Genomic DNA, 23,147 nt, shown 5'->3' on the forward strand with positions numbered 1-23,147 from the left:
CTGGACAATTTAATAGATGTCAACCGACTTTTATTCTTCCTCCAATACCACTGCCACAACGCGTGGGGTCTGATGAAGACGGCTTAGACCGTTGAAACGCGTTGTGGCAGTGGTATTGGAGGAAGAATAAAAGTCGGTTGACATCTATTAAATTGTCCAGTATTCCTTTGGCGCTCCCTGAGACCGCTGCACCATTGTTTACTTGTGAAATATCTCCATACGGAGCCAAAGCGGCAGGAGCAGCCTGGTCTATTTGGATGTTTGAGGACCTGCGGTTATCCAGCCACCGGGTTAAACTACTGAGGACCTGCGGTGACGTAGTATCTGGTCCAGCAGGATCGTGTGACCACTTGAGGAGCACGGAGTTGCGAGGCAAACACCGACAGGACGGTGACATCAAGTCGGTTGACATCTATTAAATTGTCCAGTATTCCTTTGGCGCTCCCTGAGACCGCTGCACCATTGTTTACTTGCAGTAGCTTAACAAGACGGTTTAAATGCCCCTTGGAAAAGACGTGCAAGGCACAGTAGCTTAACAAGATGGTTTAAATGCCCCTTGGAAAAGACGTGCAAGTCGCAGCAGCTTTTCAAGATGGTTTAAATGCCCCTTGGAAGAGACATGCAGGTCGCAGTAGCTTAACAAGACGGTTTAAATGCCCCTTGGAAGAGCGGTAGCGGTCGCAGTAGCTTAGCAAGACAGTTTAAATGCCCCTTGAAAGAGACGTCCAGGTCGCAATAGCTTAACCAGACGGTTAAAGAGCCCCTTGGAAGTGCGGTGGCGGTAGCAGTAGCTCAACAAGACGGTTTAAATGCCCCTTGGAAGAGACATGCAGGTCGCAGTAGCTTAACAAGACGGTTTAAATGCTCCTTGGAAGAGACGTGCAGGTTGCAGTAGCTTAACAAGACGGTTTAAATGCCCCTTGTAATAGAGGTGGAGGTTACAGTAGCTTAACAAGACGGTTTAAATGCCCCTTGGAAGAGCGGTCGCGGTAGCAGTAGCTTAACAAGACGGTTTAAATGCCCATTGGAAGAGACGTGCAGGTCGCAGTAGCTTAACAAGACGGTTTAAATGCCCCTTGGAAGAGCGGTGGAGGTCGCAGTAGCTTAACAAGACGGTTTAAATGCCCCTTGGAAGAGACATGCAGGTCGCAGTAGCTTAACAAGACGGTTTAAATGCTCCTTGGAAGAGACGTGCAGGTTGCAGTAGCTTAACAAGACGGTTTAAATGCCCGTTGTAAAAGAGGTGGAGGTTACAGTAGCTTAACAAGACGGTTTAAATGCCCCTTGGAAGAGCGGTCGCTGTAGCAGTAGCTTAAAAAGTTGGTTTAAATGCCCCTTGGAAGAGACATGGAGGTCGCAGCAGCTTAACAAGATTGTTTAAATGCCCCTTGGAAGAGACGTGCAGGTCGCAGTAGCTTAACAAGATGGTTTAAATGCCCCTTGGAAGAGACATGCCGGTCGCAGTAGCTTAGCAAGACGGTTAAAATGCCCCTTGGAAGAGCGGTGGCGGTTACAGTAGCTTAACAAGACGGTTTAAATGCCCCTTGGAAGAGCGGTCGCGGTAGCAGTAGTTTAAAAAGTTGGTTTTAATGCCCCTTGGAAGAGACATGGAGGTCGCAGCAGCTTAACAAGATTGTTTAAATGCCCCTTGGAATAGCGGTGGAGGTCGCAGTGGCTTAACAAGACGGTTTAAATGCCCCTTGGAAGAGACGTGCCGGTCGCAGTAGCTTAGCAAGACGGTTAAAATGCCCCTTGGAAGAGCGGTGGCGGTAGCAGTAGCGTAACAAGATGGTTTAAGTGTCTCTTGGAAGAGACGTGCAGGTCGTAGTAGCTTAACAAGGCGGTTTAAATGCCCCTTGGAAGAGCGGTGGAGGTCGCAGTAGCTTAACAAGACGGTTTAAATGTCCCTTGGAAGAGACATGCAGGTCGCAGAAGCTTAACAAGACGGTTTAAATGCCTCTTGGAAAAGACGTGGGGGTTACAGTAGCTTAACAAGACGGTTTAAATGCCCCTTGGAAGAGAGGTGGCGGTAGCAGTAGCTTAGCAAGACGGTTTAAATGCCTCTTGGAAGAGACGTGCAAGTCGCAGGAGCTTAACAAGATGGTTTAAATGCCCCTTGGAAGAGACATGCAGGTCGCAGTAGCTTAACAAGACTGTTAAAATGACCCTTGGAAGCGCGGTGGTGGTAGCAGTAGCTTAACAAGACGGTTAAAATGCCCCTTGGAAGAGACGTGCAGGTCGCAGTAGCTTAACAAGACGGTTTAAATGCCCCTTGGAAGAGACATGCAGGTCGCAGTAGCTTAACAAGACGGTTTAAATGCCCCTTGGAAGAGCGGTAAAGGTCGCAGTAGCTTAACAAGACGGTTTAAATGCCCCTTGGAAAAGACGTGCAAGGCGCAGTAGCTTAACAAAACGGTTTAAATGCCCGTTGAAAGAGACGTGCTGGTCGCAGTAGCTTAACAAGACGGTTAAAATGCCCCTTGGAAGAGCGGTGGCGGTAGCAGTAGCTTAACAAGGCGGTTTAAATGCCCCTTGACAGAGAAGTGCAGGTCGCAGTAGCTTAATAACACGGTTTAAATGCAACTTGGAAGAGACGTGCAGGTCGCAGTAGCTTAACAAGACTGTTTAAATGCCCCTTGGAAGAGACATGCAGGTCGCAGTAGCTTAACAGGACGGGTTAAATGCCCCTTGGAAGAGCGGTAAAGGTCGCAGTAGCTTAACAAGATGGTTTAAATGCCCCTTGGAAAAGAAGTGCAAGGCGCAGTAGCTTAACAAAACGGTTTAAATGCCCGTTGAAAGAGACGTGCAGGTCGCAGTAGCTTAACAAGACGGTTTAAATGCCCCTTGGAAGAGACGTGCAGGTCGCAGTAGCTTAACAAGACAGTATAAATGACCCTTGGAAGAGCGGTGGAGGTCGCAGTAGCTTAACAAGACGTTTTAAATGCCCCTTGGTTGAGACATGCAGGTGCAGCAGCTCAACAAGACGGTTTAAATGACCCTTGGAAGAGACGTGCAGATCGCAGTAGCTTAACAAGATGGTTTAAATGCCCCTTGGAAGAGACATGCAGGTCGCAGTAGCTTAACAAGACGGTTTAAATGCCCCTTGGAAGAGCGGAGGAGGTCGCAGTAGCTTAACAAGACTTTTTAAATGCCCCTTGGAAGAGACGTGCAGGTCGCAGTAGCTTAACAAGAAGGTTTAAATGCCCCTTATAAGAGATGCGCAGGTCGCAGTAGCTTAACAAGACAGTTTAAATGCCCCTTGGAAGAGACGTGCAGGTTGCAGTAGCTTAACAAGCCGGTTTAAATGCCCCTTGGAAAAGAGGTGGAGGTTACAGTAGCTTAACAAGACGATTTAAATGCCCATTGAAAGAGAAGTGCAGGTCGCAGTAGCTTAAAAAAATGGTTAAAACGCCCCTGGGAAGAGCGGTGGCGGTAGCAGTAGCTTAACAAGACGGTTTAAATGCCCCTTGGAAGAGACGTGCAGGTCGCAGTATCTTAACAAGATGGTTTAAATGCCCCTTGGAAGAGACATGCAGGTCGCAGTAGCTTAACAAGACGGTTTAAATGCCCCTTGGAAGAGCGGTAAAGGTCGCAGTAGCTTAACAAGACAGATTAAATGCCCCTTGAAAGAGACGTGCAGGTCGCAGTAGCTTAACAAGACGTTTAAAGAGCCCCTTGGAAGTGTGCTGGCGGTAGCAGTAGCTTAACAAGACGGTTTAAATGCCCCTTGGAAGAGACATGCAGGTCGCAGTAGCTTAACAAGACGGTTTAAATGCCCATTGGAAAAGAGGTGGAGGTTACAGTAGCTTAACAAGATAGTTTAAATGCCCCTTGGAAGAGCGGTCGCGGTAGCAGTAGCTTAATATGACGGTTTAAATGACCCCTTGCAAAAGACATGCAAGTCGCAGTAGCTTAACATGACGGTTTAAATGCCCCTTGGAAAAGAAGTGCAAGTCGCAGTAGCTTTTCAAGACCGTTTAAATGCCCCTTGGAAGAGACATGCAGGTCGCAGTAGCTTAACAAGATGGTTTAAATGCCCCTTGGAAGAGACATGCAGGTCGCAGTAGCTTAACAAGACGTTTTAAATGCCCCTTGGAAGAGCAGTAAAGGTCGCAGTAGCTTAACAATGTGAAAAGAAAAGAAAGGGCGCATGTGTAGACTCACAGGGCTATTTAATTAATTTAAAAAGTGCCAGTACACTCACCTGTGATGGTTGTGTACGTCTACACAACCAAGATTAAGCGTGTGATTAATGAGGCTCCGGGTCACCTCTATTTGTAGTACCGTCCTGTCGACGTTTGCCTCGCAACTCCGTGCTCCTCAAGTGGTCACACGATCCTGCTGGACCAGATACTACGTCACCGCAGGTCCTCAGTAATTTAACCCGGTGGCTGGATAACCGCAGGTCCTCAAACATCCAAATAGACCAGGCTGCTCCTGCCGCTTTGGCTCCGTATGGAGATATTTCACAAGTAAACAATGGTGCAGCGGTCTCAGGGAGCACCAAAGGAATACTGGACAATTTAATAGATGTCAACCGACTTTTATTCTTCCTCCAATACCACTGCCACAACGCGTTTCAACGGTCTAAGCCGTCTTCATCAGGTGGGGTCTGATGAAGACGGCTTAGACCGTTGAAACGCGTTGTGGCAGTGGTATTGGAGGAAGAATAAAAGTCGGTTGACATCTATTAAATTGTCCAGTATTCCTTTGGCGCTCCCTGAGACCGCTGCACCATTGTTTACTTGCAGTAGCTTAACAAGACGGTTTAAATGCCCCTTGGAAAAGACGTGCAAGGCACAGTAGCTTAACAAGATGGTTTAAATGCCCCTTGGAAAAGACGTGCAAGTCGCAGTAGCTTTTCAAGATGGTTTAAATGCCCCTTGGAAGAGACATGCAGGTCGCAGTAGCTTAACAAGACGGTTTAAATGCCCCTTGGAAGAGCGGTAGCGGTCGCAGTAGCTTAGCAAGACAGTTTAAATGCCCCTTGAAAGAGACGTCCAGGTCGCAATAGCTTAACCAGACGGTTAAAGAGCCCCTTGGAAGTGCGGTGGCGGTAGCAGTAGCTTAACAAGACGGTTTAAATGCCCCTTGGAAGAGACATGCAGGTTGCAGTAGCTTAACAAGACGGTTTAAATGCTCCTTGGAAGAGACGTGCAGGTTGCAGTAGCTTAACAAGACGGTTTAAATGCCCCTTGTAATAGAGGTGGAGGTTACAGTAGCTTAACAAGATGGTTTAAATGCCCCTTGGAAGAGCGGTCGCGGTAGCAGTAGCTTAACAAGACGGTTTAAATGCCCATTGGAAGAGACGTGCAGGTCGCAGTAGCTTAGCAAGACGGTTTAAATGCCCCTTGGAAGAGCGGTGGAGGTCGCAGTAGCTTAACAAGACGGTTTAAATGCCCCTTGGAAGAGACATGCAGGTCGCAGTAGCTTAACAAGACGGTTTAAATGCTCCTTGGAAGAGACGTGCAGGTTGCAGTAGCTTAACAAGACGGTTTAAATGCCCCTTGTAAAAGAGGTGGAGGTTACAGTAGCTTAACAAGACGGTTTAAATGCCCCTTGGAAGAGCGGTCGCTGTAGCAGTAGCTTAAAAAGTTGGTTTAAATGCCCCTTGGAAGAGACATGGAGGTCGCAGCAGCTTAACAAGATTGTTTAAATGCCCCTTGGAAGAGACGTGCAGGTCGCAGTAGCTTAACAAGATGGTTTAAATGCCCCTTGGAAGAGACATGCCGGTCGCAGTAGCTTAGCAAGACGGTTAAAATGCCCCTTGGAAGAGCGGTGGCGGTTACAGTAGCTTAACAAGACGGTTTAAATGCCCCTTGGAAGAGCGGTCGCGGTAGCAGTAGTTTAAAAAGTTGGTTTAAATGCCCCTTGGAAGAGACATGGAGGTCGCAGCAGCTTAACAAGATTGTTTAAATGCCCCTTGGAATAGCGGTGGAGGTCGCAGTGGCTTAACAAGACGGTTTAAATGCCCCTTGGAAGAGACGTGCCGGTCGCAGTAGCTTAGCAAGACGGTTAAAATGCCCCTTGGAAGAGCGGTGGCGGTAGCAGTAGCGTAACAAGATGGTTTAAGTGTCTCTTGGAAGAGACGTGCAGGTCGTAGTAGCTTAACAAGGCGGTTTAAATGCCCCTTGGAAGAGCGGTGGAGGTCGCAGTAGCTTAACAAGACGGTTTAAATGTCCCTTGGAAGAGACATGCAGGTCGCAGAAGCTTAACAAGACGGTTTAAATGCCTCTTGGAAAAGACGTGGGGGTTACAGTAGCTTAACAAGACGGTTTAAATGCCCCTTGGAAGAGAGGTGGCGGTAGCAGTAGCTTAGCAAGACGGTTTAAATACCTCTTGGAAGAGACGTGCAAGTCGCAGGAGCTTAACAAGATGGTTTAAATGCCCCTTGGAAGAGACATGCAGGTCGCAGTAGCTTAACAAGACTGTTAAAATGACCCTTGGAAGCGCGGTGGTGGTAGCAGTAGCTTAACAAGACGGTTTAAATGCCCCTTGGAAGAGACGTGCAGGTCGCAGTAGCTTAACAAGACGGTTTAAATGCCCCTTGGAAGAGACATGCAGGTCGCAGTAGCTTAACAAGACGGTTTAAATGCCCCTTGGAAGAGCGGTAAAGGTCGCAGTAGCTTAACAAGACGGTTTAAATGCCCCTTGGAAAAGACGTGCAAGGCGCAGTAGCTTAACAAAACGGTTTAAATGCCCGTTGAAAGAGACGTGCTGGTCGCAGTAGCTTAACAAGACGGTTAAAATGCCCCTTGGAAGAGCGGTGGCGGTAGCAGTAGCTTAACAAGGCGCTTTAAATGCCCCTTGACAGAGAAGTGCAGGTCGCAGTAGCTTAATAACACGGTTTAAATGCAACTTGGAAGAGACGTGCAGGTCGCAGTAGCTTAACAAGACTGTTTAAATGCCCCTTGGAAGAGACATGCAGGTCGCAGTAGCTTAACAGGACGGGTTAAATGCCCCTTGGAAGAGCGGTAAAGGTCGCAGTAGTTTAACAAGATGGTTTAAATGCCCCTTGGAAAAGAAGTGCAAGGCGCAGTAACTTAACAAAACGGTTTAAATGCCCGTTGAAAGAGACGTGCAGGTCGCAGTAGCTTAACAAGACGGTTTAAATGCCCCTTGGAAGAGACGTGCAGGTCGCAGTAGCTTAACAAGACAGTATAAATGACCCTTGGAAGAGCGGTGGAGGTCGCAGTAGCTTAACAAGACGTTTTAAATGCCCCTTGGTTGAGACATGCAGGTGCAGCAGCTTAACAAGACGGTTTAAATGACCCTTGGAAGAGACGTGCAGATCGCAGTAGCTTAACAAGATGGTTTAAATGCCCCTTGGAAGAGACATGCAGGTCGCAGTAGCTTAACAAGACGGTTTAAATGCCCCTTGGAAGAGCGGAGGAGGTCGCAGTAGCTTAACAAGATGGTTTAATTAGCCCTTGGAAAATACTTGCAGGTCGCAGTAGCTTAACAAGACGGATTAAATGCCCCTTGAAAGAAACGTGCAGGTCGCAGTAGCTTAACAAGCCGGTTAAAATGCCCCTTGGAAGAGCGGTGGTGGTAGCAGTAGCTTAACAAGATGGTTTAAATGCCCCTTGGAAGAGACGTGCAGATCGTAGTAGCTTAACAAGACGGTTTAAATGCCCCTTGGAAGAGAGATGGAGGTCGCAGTAGCTTAACAAGACAGTTCAAATGCCCCTTGGAAGAGACATGCAGGTCGCATTAGCTTAACAAGACGGATTAAAGGCCCGTTGAAAGAGACGTGCACGTCGCAGTAGATTAACAAGACGGTTTAAATGCCCCTTGGAAGAGAGATGCAGGTCGCAGTAGCTTAACAAGACGGTTTAAATGCCCCTTGGAGTAGATGTGCAGGTCGCAGTAGCTTAACAAAACAGATTAAATGCCCCTTGGTAGAGACATGCAGGTCGCAGTAGCTTAACAAGACGGTTTAAATGCCCCTTGGAAGAGACTTGCAGGTTGCAGAAGCTTAACAAGACGGTTTAAATGCCCCTTGGAAAAGAGGTGGAGGTTACAGTAGCTTAACAAGACGGTTTAAATGCCCGTTGAAAGAGAAGTGCAGGTCGCAGTAGCTTAACAAAACGGTTAAAATGCCCCTGGGAAGAGCGGTGGCGGTAGCAGTAGCTTAACAAGACAGTTTAAATGCCCCTTGGAAGAGACGTGCAGGTCGCAGTAGCTTAACAAGACGGTTTAAATGCCCCTTGGAAGAGACATGCAGGTCGCAGTAGCTTAACAAGACGGTTTAAATGCCCCTTGGAAGAGCGGTAGCGGTCGCAGTAGCTTAACAAGACAGTTTAAATGGCCCTTGAAAGAGACGTGCAGGTCGCAGTAGCTTAACAAGACGGTTAAAGTGCCCCTTGGAAGTGCGGTCGCGGTAGCAGTAGCTTAACAAGACGGTTTAAATGCCCATTGGAAGAGACGTGCAGGTCGCAGTAGCTTAACAAGACGGTTTAAATGCCCCTTGGAAGAGCGGTGGAGGTCGCAGTAGCTTAACAAGACTTTTTAAATGCCCCTTGGAAGAGACGTGCAGGTCGCAATAGCTTAACAAGAAGGTTTAAATGCCCCTTATAAGAGATGCGCAGGTCGCAGTAGCTTAACAAGACAGTTTAAATGCCCCTTGGAAGAGACGTGCAGGTTGCAGTAGCTTAACAAGCCGGTTTAAATGCCCCTTGGAAAAGAGGTGGAGGTTACAGTAGCTTAACAAGACGATTTAAATGCCCGTTGAAAGAGAAGTGCAGGTCGCAGTAGCTTAAAAAAACGGTTAAAACGCCCCTGGGAAGAGCGGTGGCAGTAGCAGTAGCTTAACAAGACGGTTTAAATGCCCCTTGGAAGAGACGTGCAGGTCGCAGTATCTTAACAAGATGGTTTAAATGCCCCTTGGAAGAGACATGCAGGTCGCAGTAGCTTAACAAGACGGTTTAAATGCCCCTTGGAAGAGCGGTAAAGGTCGCAGTAGCTTAACAAGACAGATTAAATGCCCCTTGAAAGAGACGTGCAGGTCGCAGTAGCTTAACAAGACGTTTAAAGAGCCCCTTGGAAGTGTGCTGGCGGTAGCAGTAGCTTAACAAGACGGATTAAATGCCCCTTGGAAGAGACATGCAGGTCGCAGTAGCTTAACAAGACGGTTTAAATGCCCATTGGAAAAGAGGTGGAGGTTACAGTAGCTTAACAAGATGGTTTAAATGCCCCTTGGAAGAGCGGTCGCGGTAGCAGTAGCTTAATATGACGGTTTAAATGACCCCTTGAAAAAGACATGCAAGTCGCAGTAGCTTAACATGACGGTTTAAATGCCCCTTGGAAAAGAAGTGCAAGTCGCAGTAGCTTTTCAAGACCGTTTAAATGCCCCTTGGAAGAGACATGCAGGTCGCAGTAGCTTAACAAGATGGTTTAAATGCCCCTTGGAAGAGACATGCAGGTCGCAGTAGCTTAACAAGACGTTTTAAATGCCACTTGGAAGAGCAGTAAAGGTCGCAGTAGCTTAACAATGTGAAAAGAAAAGAAAGGGCGCATGTGTAGACTCACAGGGCTATTTAATTAATTTAAAAAGTGCCAGTACACTCACCTGTGATGGTTGTGTACGTCTACACAACCAAGATTAAGCGTGTGATTAATGAGGCTCCGGGTCACCTCTATTTGTAGTACCGTCCTGTCGGTGTTTGCCTCGCAACTCCGTGCTCCTCAAGTGGTCACACGATCCTGCTGGACCAGATACTACGTCACCGCAGGTCCTCAGTAGTTTAACCCGGTGGCTGGATAACCGCAGGTCCTCAAACATCCAAATAGACCAGGCTGCTCCTGCCGCTTTGGCTCCGTATGGAGATATTTCACAAGTAAACAATGGTGCAGCGGTCTCAGGGAGCGCCAAAGGAATACTGGACAATTTAATAGATGTCAACCGACTTTTATTCTTCCTCCAATACCACTGCCACAACGCGTGGGGTCTGATGAAGACGGCTTAGACCGTTGAAACGCGTTGTGGCAGTGGTATTGGAGGAAGAATAAAAGTCGGTTGACATCTATTAAATTGTCCAGTATTCCTTTGGCGCTCCCTGAGACCGCTGCACCATTGTTTACTTGTGAAATATCTCCATACGGAGCCAAAGCGGCAGGAGCAGCCTGGTCTATTTGGATGTTTGAGGACCTGCGGTTATCCAGCCACCGGGTTAAACTACTGAGGACCTGCGGTGACGTAGTATCTGGTCCAGCAGGATCGTGTGACCACTTGAGGAGCACGGAGTTGCGAGGCAAACACCGACAGGACGGTGACATCAAGTCGGTTGACATCTATTAAATTGTCCAGTATTCCTTTGGCGCTCCCTGAGACCGCTGCACCATTGTTTACTTGCAGTAGCTTAACAAGACGGTTTAAATGCCCCTTGGAAAAGACGTGCAAGGCACAGTAGCTTAACAAGATGGTTTAAATGCCCCTTGGAAAAGACGTGCAAGTCGCAGTAGCTTTTCAAGATGGTTTAAATGCCCCTTGGAAGAGACATGCAGGTCGCAGTAGCTTAACAAGACGGTTTAAATGCCCCTTGGAAGAGCGGTAGCGGTCGCAGTAGCTTAGCAAGACAGTTTAAATGCCCCTTGAAAGAGACGTCCAGGTCGCAATAGCTTAACCAGACGGTTAAAGAGCCCCTTGGAAGTGCGGTGGCGGTAGCAGTAGCTTAACAAGACGGTTTAAATGCCCCTTGGAAGAGACATGCAGGTCGCAGTAGCTTAACTAGACGGTTTAAATGCTCCTTGGAAGAGACGTGCAGGTTGCAGTAGCTTAACAAGACGGTTTAAATGCCCCTTGTAATAGAGGTGGAGGTTACAGTAGCTTAACAAGACGGTTTAAATGCCCCTTGGAAGAGCGGTCGCGGTAGCAGTAGCTTAACAAGACGGTTTAAATGCCCATTGGAAGAGACGTGCAGGTCGCAGTAGCTTAACAAGACGGTTTAAATGCCCCTTGGAAGAGCGGTGGAGGTCGCAGTAGCTTAACAAGACGGTTTAAATGCCCCTTGGAAGAGACATGCAGGTCGCAGTAGCTTAACAAGACGGTTTAAATGCTCCTTGGAAGAGACGTGCAGGTTGCAGTAGCTTAACAAGACGGTTTAAATGCCCCTTGTAAAAGAGGTGGAGGTTACAGTAGCTTAACAAGACGGTTTAAATGCCCCTTGGAAGAGCGGTCGCTGTAGCAGTAGCTTAAAAAGTTGGTTTAAATGCCCCTTGGAAGAGACATGGAGGTCGCAGCAGCTTAACAAGATTGTTTAAATGCCCCTTGGAAGAGACGTGCAGGTCGCAGTAGCTTAACAAGATGGTTTAAATGCCCCTTGGAAGAGACATGCCGGTCGCAGTAGCTTAGCAAGACGGTTAAAATGCCCCTTGGAAGAGCGGTGGCGGTTACAGTAGCTTAACAAGACGGTTTAAATGCCCCTTGGAAGAGCGGTCGCGGTAGCAGTAGTTTAAAAAGTTGGTTTTAATGCCCCTTGGAAGAGACATGGAGGTCGCAGCAGCTTAACAAGATTGTTTAAATGCCCCTTGGAATAGCGGTGGAGGTCGCAGTGGCTTAACAAGACGGTTTAAATGCCCCTTGGAAGAGACGTGCCGGTCGCAGTAGCTTAGCAAGACGGTTAAAATGCCCCTTGGAAGAGCGGTGGCGGTAGCAGTAGCGTAACAAGATGGTTTAAGTGTCTCTTGGAAGAGACGTGCAGGTCGTAGTATCTTAACAAGGCGGTTTAAATGCCCCTTGGAAGAGCGGTGGAGGTCGCAGTAGCTTAACAAGACGGTTTAAATGTCCCTTGGAAGAGACATGCAGGTCGCAGAAGCTTAACAAGACGGTTTAAATGCCTCTTGGAAAAGACGTGGGGGTTACAGTAGCTTAACAAGACGGTTTAAATGCCCCTTGGAAGAGAGGTGGCGGTAGCAGTAGCTTAGCAAGACGGTTTAAATGCCTCTTGGAAGAGACGTGCAAGTCGCAGGAGCTTAACAAGATGGTTTAAATGCCCCTTGGAAGAGACATGCAGGTCGCAGTAGCTTAACAAGACTGTTAAAATGACCCTTGGAAGCGCGGTGGTGGTAGCAGTAGCTTAACAAGACGGTTAAAATGCCCCTTGGAAGAGACGTGCAGGTCGCAGTAGCTTAACAAGACGGTTTAAATGCCCCTTGGAAGAGACATGCAGGTCGCAGTAGCTTAACAAGACGGTTTAAATGCCCCTTGGAAGAGCGGTAAAGGTCGCAGTAGCTTAACAAGACGGTTTAAATGCCCCTTGGAAAAGACGTGCAAGGCGCAGTAGCTTAACAAAACGGTTTAAATGCCCGTTGAAAGAGACGTGCTGGTCGCAGTAGCTTAACAAGACGGTTAAAATGCCCCTTGGAAGAGCGGTGGCGGTAGCAGTAGCTTAACAAGGCGGTTTAAATGCCCCTTGACAGAGAAGTGCAGGTCGCAGTAGCTTAATAACACGGTTTAAATGCAACTTGGAAGAGACGTGCAGGTCGCAGTAGCTTAACAAGACTGTTTAAATGCCCCTTGGAAGAGACATGCAGGTCGCAGTAGCTTAACAGGACGGGTTAAATGCCCCTTGGAAGAGCGGTAAAGGTCGCAGTAGCTTAACAAGATGGTTTAAATGCCCCTTGGAAAAGAAGTGCAAGGCGCAGTAGCTTAACAAAACGGTTTAAATGCCCGTTGAAAGAGACGTGCAGGTCGCAGTAGCTTAACAAGACGGTTTAAATGCCCCTTGGAAGAGACGTGCAGGTCGCAGTAGCTTAACAAGACAGTATAAATGACCCTTGGAAGAGCGGTGGAGGTCGCAGTAGCTTAACAAGACGTTTTAAATGCCCCTTGGTTGAGACATGCAGGTGCAGCAGCTCAACAAGACGGTTTAAATGACCCTTGGAAGAGACGTGCAGATCGCAGTAGCTTAACAAGATGGTTTAAATGCCCCTTGGAAGAGACATGCAGGTCGCAGTAGCTTAACAAGACGGTTTAAATGCCCCTTGGAAGAGCGGAGGAGGTCGCAGTAGCTTAACAAGACTTTTTAAATGCCCCTTGGAAGAGACGTGCAGGTCGCAGTAGCTTAACAAGAAGGTTTAAATGCCCCTTATAAGAGATGCGCAGGTCGCAGTAGCTTAACAAGACAGTTTAAATGCCCCTTGGAAGAGACGTGCAGGTTGCAGTAGCTTAACAAGCCGGTTTAAATGCCCCTTGGAAAAGAGGTGGAGGTTACAGTAGCTTAACAAGACGATTTAAATGCCCATTGAAAGAGAAGTGCAGGTCGCAGTAGCTTAAAAAAATGGTTAAAACGCCCCTGGGAAGAGCGGTGGCGGTAGCAGTAGCTTAACAAGACGGTTTAAATGCCCCTTGGAAGAGACGTGCAGGTCGCAGTATCTTAACAAGATGGTTTAAATGCCCCTTGGAAGAGACATGCAGGTCGCAGTAGCTTAACAAGACGGTTTAAATGCCCCTTGGAAGAGCGGTAAAGGTCGCAGTAGCTTAACAAGACAGATTAAATGCCCCTTGAAAGAGACGTGCAGGTCGCAGTAGCTTAACAAGACGTTTAAAGAGCCCCTTGGAAGTGTGCTGGCGGTAGCAGTAGCTTAACAAGACGGTTTAAATGCCCCTTGGAAGAGACATGCAGGTCGCAGTAGCTTAACAAGACGGTTTAAATGCCCATTGGAAAAGAGGTGGAGGTTACAGTAGCTTAACAAGATAGTTTAAATGCCCCTTGGAAGAGCGGTCGCGGTAGCAGTAGCTTAATATGACGGTTTAAATGACCCCTTGCAAAAGACATGCAAGTCGCAGTAGCTTAACATGACGGTTTAAATGCCCCTTGGAAAAGAAGTGCAAGTCGCAGTAGCTTTTCAAGACCGTTTAAATGCCCCTTGGAAGAGACATGCAGGTCGCAGTAGCTTAACAAGATGGTTTAAATGCCCCTTGGAAGAGACATGCAGGTCGCAGTAGCTTAACAAGACGTTTTAAATGCCCCTTGGAAGAGCAGTAAAGGTCGCAGTAGCTTAACAATGTGAAAAGAAAAGAAAGGGCGCATGTGTAGACTCACAGGGCTATTTAATTAATTTAAAAAGTGCCAGTACACTCACCTGTGATGGTTGTGTACGTCTACACAACCAAGATTAAGCGTGTGATTAATGAGGCTCCGGGTCACCTCTATTTGTAGTACCGTCCTGTCGACGTTTGCCTCGCAACTCCGTGCTCCTCAAGTGGTCACACGATCCTGCTGGACCAGATACTACGTCACCGCAGGTCCTCAGTAATTTAACCCGGTGGCTGGATAACCGCAGGTCCTCAAACATCCAAATAGACCAGGCTGCTCCTGCCGCTTTGGCTCCGTATGGAGATATTTCACAAGTAAACAATGGTGCAGCGGTCTCAGGGAGCACCAAAGGAATACTGGACAATTTAATAGATGTCAACCGACTTTTATTCTTCCTCCAATACCACTGCCACAACGCGTTTCAACGGTCTAAGCCGTCTTCATCAGGTGGGGTCTGATGAAGACGGCTTAGACCGTTGAAACGCGTTGTGGCAGTGGTATTGGAGGAAGAATAAAAGTCGGTTGACATCTATTAAATTGTCCAGTATTCCTTTGGCGCTCCCTGAGACCGCTGCACCATTGTTTACTTGCAGTAGCTTAACAAGACGGTTTAAATGCCCCTTGGAAAAGACGTGCAAGGCACAGTAGCTTAACAAGATGGTTTAAATGCCCCTTGGAAAAGACGTGCAAGTCGCAGTAGCTTTTCAAGATGGTTTAAATGCCCCTTGGAAGAGACATGCAGGTCGCAGTAGCTTAACAAGACGGTTTAAATGCCCCTTGGAAGAGCGGTAGCGGTCGCAGTAGCTTAGCAAGACAGTTTAAATGCCCCTTGAAAGAGACGTCCAGGTCGCAATAGCTTAACCAGACGGTTAAAGAGCCCCTTGGAAGTGCGGTGGCGGTAGCAGTAGCTTAACAAGACGGTTTAAATGCCCCTTGGAAGAGACATGCAGGTCGCAGTAGCTTAACAAGACGGTTTAAATGCTCCTTGGAAGAGACGTGCAGGTTGCAGTAGCTTAACAAGACGGTTTAAATGCCCCTTGTAATAGAGGTGGAGGTTACAGTAGCTTAACAAGATGGTTTAAATGCCCCTTGGAAGAGCGGTCGCGGTAGCAGTAGCTTAACAAGACGGTTTAAATGCCCATTGGAAGAGACGTGCAGGTCGCAGTAGCTTAGCAAGACGGTTTAAATGCCCCTTGGAAGAGCGGTGGAGGTCGCAGTAGCTTAACAAGACGGTTTAAATGCCCCTTGGAAGAGACATGCAGGTCGCAGTAGCTTAACAAGACGGTTTAAATGCTCCTTGGAAGAGACGTGCAGGTTGCAGTAGCTTAACAAGACGGTTTAAATGCCCCTTGTAAAAGAGGTGGAGGTTACAGTAGCTTAACAAGACGGTTTAAATGCCCCTTGGAAGAGCGGTCGCTGTAGCAGTAGCTTAAAAAGTTGGTTTAAATGCCCCTTGGAAGAGACATGGAGGTCGCAGCAGCTTAACAAGATTGTTTAAATGCCCCTTGGAAGAGACGTGCAGGTCGCAGTAGCTTAACAAGATGGTTTAAATGCCCCTTGGAAGAGACATGCCGGTCGCAGTAGCTTAGCAAGACGGTTAAAATGCCCCTTGGAAGAGCGGTGGCGGTTACAGTAGCTTAACAAGACGGTTTAAATGCCCCTTGGAAGAGCGGTCGCGGTAGCAGTAGTTTAAAAAGTTGGTTTAAATGCCCCTTGGAAGAGACATGGAGGTCGCAGCAGCTTAACAAGATTGTTTAAATGCCCCTTGGAATAGCGGTGGAGGTCGCAGTGGCTTAACAAGACGGTTTAAATGCCCCTTGGAAGAGACGTGCCGGTCGCAGTAGCTTAGCAAGACGGTTAAAATGCCCCTTGGAAGAGCGGTGGCGGTAGCAGTAGCGTAACAAGATGGTTTAAGTGTCTCTTGGAAGAGACGTGCAGGTCGTAGTAGCTTAACAAGGCGGTTTAAATGCCCCTTGGAAGAGCGGTGGAGGTCGCAGTAGCTTAACAAGACGGTTTAAATGTCCCTTGGAAGAGACATGCAGGTCGCAGAAGCTTAACAAGACGGTTTAAATGCCTCTTGGAAAAGACGTGGGGGTTACAGTAGCTTAACAAGACGGTTTAAATGCCCCTTGGAAGAGAGGTGGCGGTAGCAGTAGCTTAGCAAGACGGTTTAAATACCTCTTGGAAGAGACGTGCAAGTCGCAGGAGCTTAACAAGATGGTTTAAATGCCCCTTGGAAGAGACATGCAGGTCGCAGTAGCTTAACAAGACTGTTAAAATGACCCTTGGAAGCGCGGTGGTGGTAGCAGTAGCTTAACAAGACGGTTTAAATGCCCCTTGGAAGAGACGTGCAGGTCGCAGTAGCTTAACAAGACGGTTTAAATGCCCCTTGGAAGAGACATGCAGGTCGCAGTAGCTTAACAAGACGGTTTAAATGCCCCTTGGAAGAGCGGTAAAGGTCGCAGTAGCTTAACAAGACGGTTTAAATGCCCCTTGGAAAAGACGTGCAAGGCGCAGTAGCTTAACAAAACGGTTTAAATGCCCGTTGAAAGAGACGTGCTGGTCGCAGTAGCTTAACAAGACGGTTAAAATGCCCCTTGGAAGAGCGGTGGCGGTAGCAGTAGCTTAACAAGGCGCTTTAAATGCCCCTTGACAGAGAAGTGCAGGTCGCAGTAGCTTAATAACACGGTTTAAATGCAACTTGGAAGAGACGTGCAGGTCGCAGTAGCTTAACAAGACTGTTTAAATGCCCCTTGGAAGAGACATGCAGGTCGCAGTAGCTTAACAGGACGGGTTAAATGCCCCTTGGAAGAGCGGTAAAGGTCGCAGTAGTTTAACAAGATGGTTTAAATGCCCCTTGGAAAAGAAGTGCAAGGCGCAGTAACTTAACAAAACGGTTTAAATGCCCGTTGAAAGAGACGTGCAGGTCGCAGTAGCTTAACAAGACGGTTTAAATGCCCCTTGGAAGAGACGTGCAGGTCGCAGTAGCTTAACAAGACAGTATAAATGACCCTTGGAAGAGCGGTGGAGGTCGCAGTAGCTTAACAAGACGTTTTAAATGCCCCTTGGTTGAGACATGCAGGTGCAGCAGCTTAACAAGACGGTTTAAATGACCCTTGGAAGAGACGTGCAGATCGCAGTAGCTTAACAAGATGGTTTAAATGCCCCTTGGAAGAGACATGCAGGTCGCAGTAGCTTAACAAGACGGTTTAAATGCCCCTTGGAAGAGCGGAGGAGGTCGCAGTAGCTTAACAAGATGGTTTAATTACCCCTTGGAAAATACTTGCAAGTCGCAGTAGCTTAACAAGACGGATTAAATGCCCCTTGAAAGAAACGTGCAGGTCGCAGTAGCTTAACAAGCCGGTTAAAATGCCCCTTGGAAGAGCGGTGGTGGTAGCAGTAGCTTAACAAGATGGTTTAAATGCCCCTTGGAAGAGACGTGCAGATCGTAGTAGCTTAACAAGACGGTTTAAATGCCCCTTGGAAGAGAGATGGAGGTCGCAGTAGCTTAACAAGACAGTTCAAATGCCCCTTGGAAGAGACATGCAGGTCGCAGTAGCTTAACAAGACGGATTAAAGGCCCGTTGAAAGAGACGTGCACGTCGCAGTAGATTAACAAGACGGTTTAAATGCCCCTTGGAAGAGAGATGCAGGTCGCAGTAGCTTAACAAGACGGTTTAAATGCCCCTTGGAGTAGATGTGCAGGTCGCAGTAGCTTAACAAAACAGATTAAATGCCCCTTGGTAGAGACATGCAGGTCGCAGTAGCTTAACAAGACGGTTTAAATGCCCCTTGGAAGAGACTTGCAGGTTGCAGAAGCTTAACAAGACGGTTTAAATGCCCCTTGGAAAAGAGGTGGAGGTTACAGTAGCTTAACAAGACGGTTTAAATGCCCGTTGAAAGAGAAGTGCAGGTCGCAGTAGCTTAACAAAACGGTTAAAATGCCCCTGGGAAGAGCGGTGGCGGTAGCAGTAGCTTAACAAGACAGTTTAAATGCCCCTTGGAAGAGACGTGCAGGTCGCAGTAGCTTAACAAGATGGTTTAAACGCCCCTTGGAAGAGACATGCAGGTCGCAGTAGCTTAACAAGACGGTTTAAATGCCCCTTGGAAGAGCGGTAAAGGTTGCAGTAGCTTAACAAGATGGTTTAAATGCCCCTTGGAAAAGACGTGCAAGGCGCAGTAGCTTAACAAGACGGTTTAAATGCACCTTGGAAAAGACGTGCAAGTCGCAGTAGCTTTTCAAGATTGTTTAAATGCCCCTTGGAAGAGACATGCAGGTCGCAGTAGCTTAACAAGACGGTTTAAATGCCCCTTGGAAGAGCGGTAGCGGTCGCAGTAGCTTAACAAGACAGTTTAAATGCCCCTTGAAAGAGACATGCAGGTCGCAGTAGCTTAACAAGACATTTAAAGAGCCCCTTGGAAGTGCGCTGGCGGTAGCAGTAGCTTAACAAGACGGTTTAAGTGCCCCTTGGAAGAGACATGCAGGTCGCAGTAGCTTAAAAAGACGGTTTAAATGCTCCTTGGAAGAGACGTGCAGGTTGCAGTAGCTTAACAAGACGGTTTAAATGCCCATTGGAAAAGAGGTGGAGGTTACAGTAGCTTAACAAGATGGTTTAAATGCCCCTTGGAAGAGCGGTCGCGGTAGCAGTAGCTTAATATGACGGTTTAAATGACCCCTTGCAAAAGATGTGCAAGTCGCAGTAGCTTAACATGACGGTTTAAATGCCCCTTGGAAAAGAAGTGCAAGTCGCAGTAGCTTTTCAAGACGGTTTAAATGCCCCTTGGAAGAGACATGCAGGTCGCAGTAGCTTAACAAGACGGTTTAAATGGCCCTTGAAAGAGACGTGCAGGTCGCAGTAGCTTAACAAGACGGTTTAAATGCCCCTTGGAAGAGACATGCAGGTCGCAGTAGCTTAACAAGACGGTTTAAATGCCCCTTGGAAGAGCGGTAGCTGTCGCAGTAGCTTAACAAGACAGTTTAAATGGCCCTTGAAAGAGACGTGCAGGTCGCAGTAGCTTAACAAGGCGGTTAAAGTGCCCCTTGGAAGTGCGGTCGCGGTAGCAGTAGCTTAACAAGACGGTTTAAATGCCCATTGGAAGAGACGTGCAGGTCGCAGTAGCTTAACAAGACGGTTTAAATGCCCCTTGGAAGAGCGGTGGAGGTCGCAGTAGCTTAACAAGACTTTTTAAATGCCCCTTGGAAGAGACGTGCAGGTCGCAGTAGCTTAACAAGAAGGTTTAAATGCCCCTTATAAGAGATGCGCAGGTCGCAGTAGCTTAACAAGACAGTTTAAATGCCCCTTGGAAGAGACGTGCAGGTTGCAGTAGCTTAACAAGCCGGTTTAAATGCCACTTGGAAAAGAGGTGGAGGTTACAGTAGCTTAACAAGACGATTTAAATGCCCGTTGAAAGAGAAGTGCAGGTCGCAGTAGCTTAAAAAAACGGTTAAAACGCCCCTGGGAAGAGCGGTGGCGGTAGCAGTAGCTTAACAAGACGGTTTAAATGCCCCTTGGAAGAGACGTGCAGGTCGCAGTATCTTAACAAGATGGTTTAAATGCCCCTTGGAAGAGACATGCAGGTCGCAGTAGCTTAACAAGACGGTTTAAATGCCCCTTGGAAGAGCGGTAAAGGTCGCAGTAGCTTAACAAGACAGATTAAATGCCCCTTGAAAGAGACGTGCAGGTCGCAGTAGCTTAACAAGACGTTTAAAGAGCCCCTTGGAAGTGTGCTGGCGGTAGCAGTAGCTTAACAAGACGGTTTAAATGCCCCTTGGAAGAGACATGCAGGTCGCAGTAGCTTAACAAGACGGTTTAAATGCCCATTGGAAAAGAGGTGGAGGTTACAGTAGCTTAACAAGATGGTTTAAATGCCCCTTGGAAGAGCGGTCGCGGTAGCAGTAGCTTAATATGACGGTTTAAATGACCCCTTGCAGAAGACATGCAAGTCGCAGTAGCTTAACATGACGGTTTAAATGCCCCTTGGAAAAGAAGTGCAAGTCGCAGTAGCTTTTCAAGACCGTTTAAATGCCCCTTGGAAGAGACATGCAGGTCGCAGTAGCTTAACAAGATGGTTTAAATGCCCCTTGGAAGAGACATGCAGGTCGCAGTAGCTTAACAAGACGTTTTAAATGCCCCTTGGAAGAGCAGTAAAGGTCGCAGTAGCTTAACAAGACGGTTTAAATGCCCCTTGGAAAAGACATGCAAGGCACAGTAGCTTAACAAGATGGTTTAAATGCCCCTTGGAAAAGACGTGCAAGTCGCAGTAGCTTTTCAAGATGGTTTAAATGCCCCTTGGAAGAGACATGCAGGTCGCAGTAGCTTAGCAAGACAGTTTAAATGCCCCTTGAAAGAGACGTCCAGGTCGCAATAGCTTAACCAGACGGTTAAAGAGCCCCTTGGAAGTGCGGTGGCGGTAGCAGTAGCTTAACAAGACAGTTTAAATGCCCCTTGGAAGAGACATGCAGGTCGCAGTAGCTTAACAAGACGGTTTAAATGCTCCTTGGAAGAGACGTGCAGGTTGCAGTAGCTTAACAAGACGGTTTAAATGCCCCTTGTAATAGAGGTGGAGGTTACAGTAGCTTAACAAGACGGTTTAAATGCCCCTTGGAAGAGCGCTCGCGGTAGCAGTAGCTTAACAAGACGGTTTAAATGCCCATTGGAACAGACGTGCAGGTCGCAGTAGCTTAACAAGACGGTTTAAATGCCCCTTGGAAGAGACATGCAGGTCGCAGTAGCTTAACAAGACGGTTTAAATGCTCCTTGGAAGAGACGTGCAGGTTGCAGTAGCTTAACAAGACGGTTTAAATGCCCCTTGTAAAAGAGGTGGAGGTTACAGTAGCTTAACAAGACGGTTTAAATGCCCCTTGGAAGAGCGGTCGCGGTAGCAGTAGCTTAAAAAGTTGGTTTAAATGCCCCTTGGAAGAGACATGGAGGTCGCAGCAGCTTAACAAGATTGTTTAAATGCCCCTTGGAAGAGACGTGCAGGTCGCAGTAGCTTAACAAGATGGTTTAAATGCCCCTTGGAAGAGACATGCCGGTCGCAGTAGCTTAGCAAGACAGTTAAAATGCCCCTTGGAAGAGCGGTGGCGGTTACAGTAGCTTAACAAGACGGTTTAAATGCCCCTTGGAAGAGCGGTCGCGGTAGCAGTAGCTTAAAAAGTTGGTTTAAATGCCCCTTGGAAGAGACATGGAGGTCGCAGCAGCTTAACAAGATTGTTTAAATGCCCCTTGGAATAGCGGTGGAGGTCGCAGTGGCTTAACAAGACGGTTTAAATGCCCCTTGGAAGAGACGTGCCGGTCGCAGTAGCTTAGCAAGACGGTTAAAATGCCCCTTGGAAGAGCGGTGGCGGTAGCAGTAGCTTAACAAGATGGTTTAAGTGTCTCTTGGAAGAGACGTGCAGGTCGTAGTAGCTTAACAAGGCGGTTTAAATGCCCCTTGGAAGAGCGGTGGAGGTCGCAGTAGCTTAACAAGACGGTTTAAATGTCCCTTGGAAGAGACATGCAGGTCGCAGAAGCTTAACAAGACGGTTTAAATGCCTCTTGGAAAAGACGTGGGGGTTACAGTAGCTTAACAAGACGGTTTAAATGCCCCTTGGAAGAGAGGTGGCGGTAGCAGTAGCTTAGCAAGACGGTTTAAATGCCTCTTGGAAGAGACGTGCAAGTCGCAGGAGCTTAACAAGACGGTTTAAATGCCCCTTGGAAGAGACGTGCAGGTCGCAGTAGCTTAACAAGACGGTTTAAATGCCCCTTGGAAGAGACATGCAGGTCGCAGTAGCTTAACAAGACGGTTTAAATGCCCCTTGGAAGAGCGGTAAAGGTCGCAGTAGCTTAACAAGACGGTTTAAATGCCCCTTGGAAAAGACGTGCAAGGCGCAGTAGCTTAACAAAACGGTTTAAATGCCCGTTGAAAGAGACGTGCTGGTCGCAGTAGCTTAACAAGACGGTTAAAATGCCCCTTGGAAGAGCGGTGGCGGTAGCAGTAGCTTAACAAGGCGGTTTAAATGCCCCTTGACAGAGAAGTGCAGGTCGCAGTAGCTTAATAACACGGTTTAAATGCAACTTGGAAGAGACGTGCAGGTCGCAGTAGCTTAACAAGACTGTTTAAATGCCCCTTGGAAGAGACATGCAGGTCGCAGTAGCTTAACAGGACGGGTTAAATGCCCCTTGGAAGAGCGGTAAAGGTCGCAGTAGCTTAACAAGATGGTTTAAATGCCCCTTGGAAAAGAAGTGCAAGGCGCAGTAGCTTAACAAAACGGTTTAAATGCCCGTTGAAAGAGACGTGCTGGTCGCAGTAGCTTAACAAGACGGTTAAAATGCCCCTTGGAAGAGCGGTGGCGGTAGCAGTAGCTTAACAAGGCGGTTTAAATGCCCCTTGACAGAGAAGTGCAGGTCGCAGTAGCTTAATAACACGGTTTAAATGCAACTTGGAAGAGACGTGCAGGTCGCAGCAGCTTAACAAGACTGTTTAAATGCCCCTTGGAAGAGACATGCAGGTCGCAGTAGCTTAACAGGATGGTTTAAATGCCCCTTGGAAGAGCGCTAAATGTCGCAGTAGCTTAACAAGACGGTTTAAATGCCCCTTGGAAAAGATGTGCAAGGCGCAGTAGCTTAACAAGACGGTTTAAATGACCATTGAAAGAGACGTGCAGGTCGCAGTAGCTTAACAAGACCGTTTAAATGCCCCTTGGAAGAGACATGCAGGTCGCAGTAGCTTAACAAGATGGTTTAAATGCCCCTTGAAAGAGACGTGCAGATTGCAGTAGCTTAACAAGACGGTTTAAATACCCTTGGAAAAGAGGTGGAGGTTACAGTAGCTTAACAAGACGGTTTAAATGCCCGTTGAAAGAGAAGTGCAGGTCGCAGTAGCTTAAAAAAACGGTTAAAACGCCCCTGGGAAGAGCGGTGGAGGTAGCAGTAGCTTAACAAGACGGTTTAAATGCCCATTGGAAGAGACGTTCAGGTCGCAGTAGCTTAACAAGATGGTTTAAATGCCCCTTGGAAGAGACATGCAGGTCGCAGTAGCTTAACAAGACGGTTTAAATGCCCCTTGGAAGAGACGTGCAGGTCGCAGTAGCTTAACAAGACCGTTTAAATGCCCCTTGGAAGAGAC

The sequence above is a fragment of the Phyllobates terribilis genome, unplaced genomic scaffold, assembly GCF_046119375.1.
Source record: "Phyllobates terribilis strain yellow unplaced genomic scaffold, ASM4611937v1 Scaffold_121__1_contigs__length_5197421, whole genome shotgun sequence".
In the NCBI taxonomy this organism is placed as follows: domain Eukaryota; kingdom Metazoa; phylum Chordata; class Amphibia; order Anura; family Dendrobatidae; genus Phyllobates; species Phyllobates terribilis.